The sequence below is a fragment of the Cryptotermes secundus genome, unplaced genomic scaffold, assembly GCF_002891405.2.
Source record: "Cryptotermes secundus unplaced genomic scaffold, Csec_1.0 scaffold579, whole genome shotgun sequence".
Classification (NCBI taxonomy): Eukaryota; Metazoa; Arthropoda; class Insecta; order Blattodea; family Kalotermitidae; genus Cryptotermes; species Cryptotermes secundus.
This window is the reverse complement of record NW_019719366.1, coordinates 625,864-632,185: the sequence shown is the minus strand read 5'-3', so window position 1 is coordinate 632,185 and position 6,322 is coordinate 625,864. Positions and strand designations below refer to the sequence as shown.

At 38.5% G+C, this 6,322-nt stretch overlaps 1 long non-coding RNA gene across 1 annotated transcript; it reads left to right on the top strand.

The window, feature by feature from the left end:
- Nucleotides 1-523: 523 nt before the first annotated feature.
- On the top strand, nucleotides 524-5,697 carry LOC117282345. The gene is made up of 3 exons (XR_004513065.1): nucleotides 524-590; nucleotides 3,882-4,027; nucleotides 5,661-5,697. It is a non-coding gene; the product is annotated as an uncharacterized LOC117282345 (long non-coding RNA).
- The last annotated feature ends 625 nt before the right edge of the window (nucleotides 5,698-6,322 follow it).

Genomic DNA, 6,322 nt, shown 5'->3' with positions numbered 1-6,322 from the left:
AATTTGGATATCCATTTTGAATTGAAACCGCATTTTGTAAAAGTACTGTTACTATAGTTCTGAACTAAATACAAATATTAATCTTACCTTCGATTTTGCGCGCAATAAATTTACGAACATCCGTGATCACCAAGGCTGATGCGTCTTATTTTCTGATTGGTTCAAAATGCTTAAAGATTTCTTCTCAAATAAGACGATATGATAACATCGAGCTTCCTGCTAAAATTCACTTACCTTTCCTGAAATATTACATACGAATTCTGTGTCTTTAAATTCAATAATCACAGGATCTACGCACAAACGTTGTGTTTTACATAACAATTTTCCCTGCATTAAACGTCTTGGTTCTTACACATTTGTGACACCAGATGGCTCTGATATGTTCTCACGACGTTTATCTTTTATTTTTCTGATTCCTCTTCCTCCGCAATATCGACAATAAGAAGCAACCAACCACAACCCTTGAAGTCGTTTTAGAGTTGTTAACGCCCACCACACTCTTTAAGAGAAGAGTCTAGACCTGCAGAATTTCAGTTGCTTCTGTGATCTATGACGCAAGTTAATGTTAAGCGAGAAACTCATCGTTTCCGGTAATGGAACATCCATTTCAGACCTGTAATGCGATAACAGGAGGACCTATTATTAGTTATGTGGCGAGTTTAATATTTGTAGTGGAAGATTTGTTATTGATATGGTGGCAATTCTGAGAGTGGTGTAGAAGAATAATTCTGAATTAATCAGTGATACAGTAAACTGAAAATTAGTTCAACAGCAAAACTTACGGATGTCTTGTGACGGTGTGCTCGTATGGTTGTATCAGTTCATCACATTCGGAATGAATTTTAAGGTGGTTCCTTTAAAACACGTTAATGACTGCGGTCAAATATAATACTCTGTTTGTAAAAGACTGATCAACGACTGTTAGTTAGTTAGTTAGCTAGTTGTGTTTTATAACTGCGTGAACTGCGTACTTCTTTACAAATTAATACTCAATCAGCTTGTCAAGAAATTATCTACTTTTATGGAACCAAAGGCTTGATTGCCGTGTCCACATAAGCCCGCCATTGGTTTAGATCCTGAGGCAGATAAATCCAGTCTATGCCCTGTTCTTATAAACTCTGTTTTAATATTGCTCTCTCATGTACGTCCATTTCTCCTAAGCGGTGTCTTCCAGTCGATTTTCCGACTGAAATTTTTATGCACTCCTCATATACCTGTTAAAAACATAGAATTGTTTTATGTTATCTTTGGTACCAGTAATATAGTTAAACCAATTCGATGCCTCAGAATTATCTAGTTAATGTTTAATTTTGCAGGGCTCTATCTAATACTTGCTAAATTTTTCTACATTCTGTTTTTAAATAAACGCGACTCTTTTAAGAATAATGACTTCTATAGGAAGAGTGTTCATAAAAATTTCGGCTTAATGAGAATAATGGTCGCATTAGTTTCTTAAAGTGATCATTATCCAGCTAGATATGACAACATTGCAGAATTTGCTGACGTATTACTGGAGCCAGTGTCTTAACATTTTTGTGTGTCATATTGTTCAGTGCTTAAAGGATCTGACGGACCATGTTTTACAAACCTTAATCGTAAAGTACCAATGTCATAATTGTTCTGACAGTATTAGTACTGAAGACAAGTTCCATTTTCTACATCTGGATTATTAGGGAATCTAATTTGAGTCTCTTCCTTAATATGTAATTGAAGTCTTATTTTTATCATTAAATGGAGGCTGGAAATTATAATTTTAATTTAAATCTCACAGGCTAACTGAATATGGGTGTTACGTATCCCAAGAGTGTGACTTGCTGTATCTGAAAGTATCAGTAGTTTCATATTAACAGGTCACCAATAATATTTCCTGCATTTGCATAGATCGATACTGCTAGCAGAGTATAATATGGGAAATTTGCAAGTACGGACATACCAATAATTCATAGATGAATTGTGCAATAAAAATCCGTAACTTCAACATATGTATATTCATATTACAATAACATTAATCACAAAGACACAGAATATTCGTTATGAAGTTAGAACACGGAGACTGTGTTCCTTAATTTGATTATTAGTAAGGCTTCCTCGTTATTAAAATTACACCCCGGGACTCTACAGGCTGGGCGACAGAGAAGACGGAGTTCGATTCCCAGGTTGAGATTGTTCTCTTCTCCGTATCGTCCAGACAGACTGTGTGGCTCACCACCCTCCTGCAGAGGGCGTACCGGGGCCGATTTCCCCAGAGGAACAGTGGCAGAGGCGTGAAACTAAGCAGTCGCCTACAAGCAGTGCCGAGGTTAAGAATATTGGAGATATACTTCCACTCCCCCATACGTCTTCACACCACTGTCCTTAATTAATTAAGCCCGGCAATGATTTTACCTTTATCTCTTAACATTATTAGAACTAATTATATGCCCAGTATTTATAAGAACTGGTAGCTGTCTTGAAATGAAAATATTAAGAATGTTGAAATCCAGCCAATGCCGAAGTTTCTTATTAGAATTTTTCATTTATTTTGTTGTTCAATGGAATTAATTTACTCACCTCCAACTAGTGCCGAGGTCAAGAATACGTGGATCTATACATCCACTCCCTCATACGAGTACAATTTCAAGGCGTAGTGCTGAATTAGTTAGGTACAGGGTAAACTTTACTTTCACCTTTTATGGAATTAATATACAATTTCTGCTAAATTTATAGTTTGTTATAATAATCAACATCATAAAACTCTCCAAGAGTTGCATGAATCTCATCAGCCTGTTACCTAAAATCGAATAACCCCCTCCCCACTTTAATGCAACATAAATTTAAGGTTAAAGTGTCCCTGTGCTTAACTGATTAAGCACTATGCCTTGAAGATATATGGGGGAGTTGATGTATAGATCCACATTTTCTCGACCTCGGCAAAGGTTGGAGGTGAGCGGTCAGCTTTACGCCCCGGCCGCTTTTTCCCGGGGAAAGAGCACCCCATACCCATTGCCTAAGAGGTTGGGCGAACCATAAACCCGGTCTGGACGATATGGAAAAGTGAGTATTCTTGACCCTACCGGGACTCGGACTCCAACCCCTCGGTCGTCCAGCCTGCAGCCAGTCGCTATACCGACTGGGATATCCCGGCATCAGTAATTGTCTGTAATACCATAGAGTCATATAACTCCTCGCGGAGTAACATATTTGCTTATTGAAATATTCAGAGTTCGCTGTAGTGGTTCGCATTTTTGCAACGTATTCGGGAGGTACACGTTTCGAGCATTAGTCCTACCAGCTGTCTGAGCATTGTACTGTTTTCCTCTCGTCCTACTGGCAACGGAAGTAATATGCCTAAGAAAATCAGGCTACGCCAGCTTAATCCCTCAGCCTTGTAAAATTACAGTTCTTACCGCATCGTGAGCGTGTCCTTCTGTACACGAAGGAGCGTTTAAATTGAGTAAGAAAGTTAAATATTACCTAAACTGGATCTGGTGATTATATAATTGTACTTAATTAGTGAAATGGACCGTATTTACTGTACGGGTTTCGACGCAGTTCTGTGAGATACGAAACTTCCGCGAAAAGCAAACCCTTCTTCATGGTAGAGTACTTACAGTTTTCCAGTGACAGCTTCAGGTAGCTGATGGGAAATCCAGAATTATAACAGAAGATTCTATATGAATTCTTTATTGCACTAAACTCTTAGTCTATCCGGAAATTAATTCTGTGCCAGTGTACAGTAACAGCAGATCCAAAACTTAATCCACTCTGTATCCAATAATATTGTGAGATATTTTTAAAAAGGTTGATTTTTTTTTGAGGGGCTCAACATATTTCGCAAATAATCTGCGAGTCGGAAGTAATTATTAATTATTTTTAAAAAATTCAAACACGTCTTCTTGCAGGTAGGTCCGGAAATTTTGTTGTAAACCTGAGCAGAAGCTTCTAATTCTAAAAACACTTGTAACGAAGAAATTTTGCAGACATTTTGCCATACTATTCCCCGACTATGACGGAAGGAGCTACCAAATTGAATCAAGTCTCCGAACACGTAAGTCTCTCACGGTTTCACAGATTAATACATCAAAGTAACGAGATTTCGAGAGCAACACATAACTTGTAGTTGAACATTAAAAACACTGGGTATTTTTATGCGATGAACTGTGTACTTGTGCTGGGGGGCCACAGTGTTGAGCGCTTCTAATACTTGCGGTTGAGGAGGGGCGGGAGGGCGTTCCGAAATACCCAGGTATCTCTTCAGGGTCGGGATATGTCGCTAACCTTCACGTACGCTCAGCGCAGCAGTGGCCTATATGAAATGCCTCAAGATGTTAATGGGGGCGATATTGGCGCCAGTCTGGTCAGAAATACCATGGTTACAGTGACGTGAGATTCTACATGTCCATTCGAAGTTGCTGTATGAATTTATAATCGTTACGTAATATAATTTGAATAATTAAACCAGAAAAATTCACGTGCGTAGGACATGAAACACGTATGGTGGTGCATGTACTAACAGCTGGGCTCTGAAATATTGAAATAGCCTATTTTCATATCTCCCAAATAGTCCATGCTCTAAAGACGTTTCGGCTGTTTTTCTGAATGCATATATTATTGCTTGGAGCGTTCATATGAACACACGTGCTCAAGCTGTACTGCTTCTGTCTTGTATAGGGAGTATCGGGTTCGAATACAGGCCGATACACTTTTCTGTTATCACCTTTAGTCCCCACAGGCAAATGCAAATTCGAATTACCATGGCCGCTTCCTTCCAGATCCCTTCAAATTCTTTATTCATTGATGACACATCTTACCATTCGGAGCTACTAACAACTTTGTTAAATAAATCATAAATAAATAAGTTATTACTATTTGTGTCGTCCCAAATCCGCGGACATTCTTGATGTTTCATAACACGCTAGTTTATTTTCATGTTCGGGGATTTTTAGAATCTGCCCAACCCCCAAATTTCAAGACGAATTCGCTGCGCTATGCACTACCTGTCATGCCTGGAAGTTGCATGTTCCCACCCCAACACGAGGACGCGCCACTGTTTGCAGTACAGACTGCGAAACCCAAGTTAGAGACATGTGAGCGCTTGAACCACAGCCTTGGGATCGAATCCGAAGCCCGGATGTATGTTGGCGCCAGGTTCTGGGTCGTGAGTGGATATGATTTGTGAGAATGCCGGATGAGAAAACCATTGTTTGATAGGTAGCGGATATGACTCTAGAAGAGTCAAACGGAGCAGCTTGAAACATTCCATCCTTAGCAGGAACCCAGAATAATCTGAAACGTTTATGAGGTTAGTATTGTAGTTAAGCAATTGGAGTTCATGCCAATGCAGTTGAACTGTCGGTGAGGGAATTTTGTTTCAGTTATACTGGCCCTTCGTCTTTCATACCCAGAAGTCAAACATTTGATTGAGTAATTTATTTTTATACCGTAAATTTCTAATGTACATCTATAATGCATCTGTGCGTATATTGTGTTGATTGAAAGCAGAATAAAATTATCGTAGAACAGAACATGGCGCCACAGTTCAATATGTCTGATTCAGGAAGATACTTGATTACTACCTTTGCTCGCTCAGACGCTGGGATCATGAGTTCGGATCCTACTCAGGGCATGGGTGTTAGAGGTGTGTATGCGTTTATTCTGTGTTTATGCTGTCCTGTGTTTAGGTAGCGGTCTTGCGACGGACTGATAACTCGTCCGAGGGGTCCTACCATCTGTGAAAAACGATTACGGAACTGAATAAGAGGAAAGGGCCTGGAATGGGCTGGAAGATCCATCGAAAAAGAAAAAATTAACCAGTAAGATATTCAATGAATTGATTAGTCGGCTTTTTAATTGTTTAGTTAAACAGATACATTGTTGGTTAGTAGGTCTGTTACATCTTTAACAATTCATTAGTTTTTTGGACAGTTGCTTATTTATTTGATAATTTGTTCAGGTTTATTTACTCAGTTTGTTAAGTATTAATTTAGCTGAATACTCATGTGGTCTGTTAAATCTGTTAAATATTTAGTTACTTACACAGTTGGTTGTTAAATTAATTGATTGGTTGTCGGTCAGTTGATTAGTTTATAATGCAGTTGTGTAGTTGGTTTGTTATACATTTATTTATGCAGTTAATTACTGACAAATAGTTAATTATTGAGTTATTTGGTCAGCTGATTGTTTGTGCATGGCCGTCCTTTGTTGCGGCTCGAATTGTAAAACTCGTAGAATGAAGGAACAAATACGGGTGCAATGCAGAAGCTATTTTAAAAAGACAGAAACAAATACAATCTTGAAGCAACAGAAGACAGTAAAACATAGAGATACTTCCTAGAATTTATTG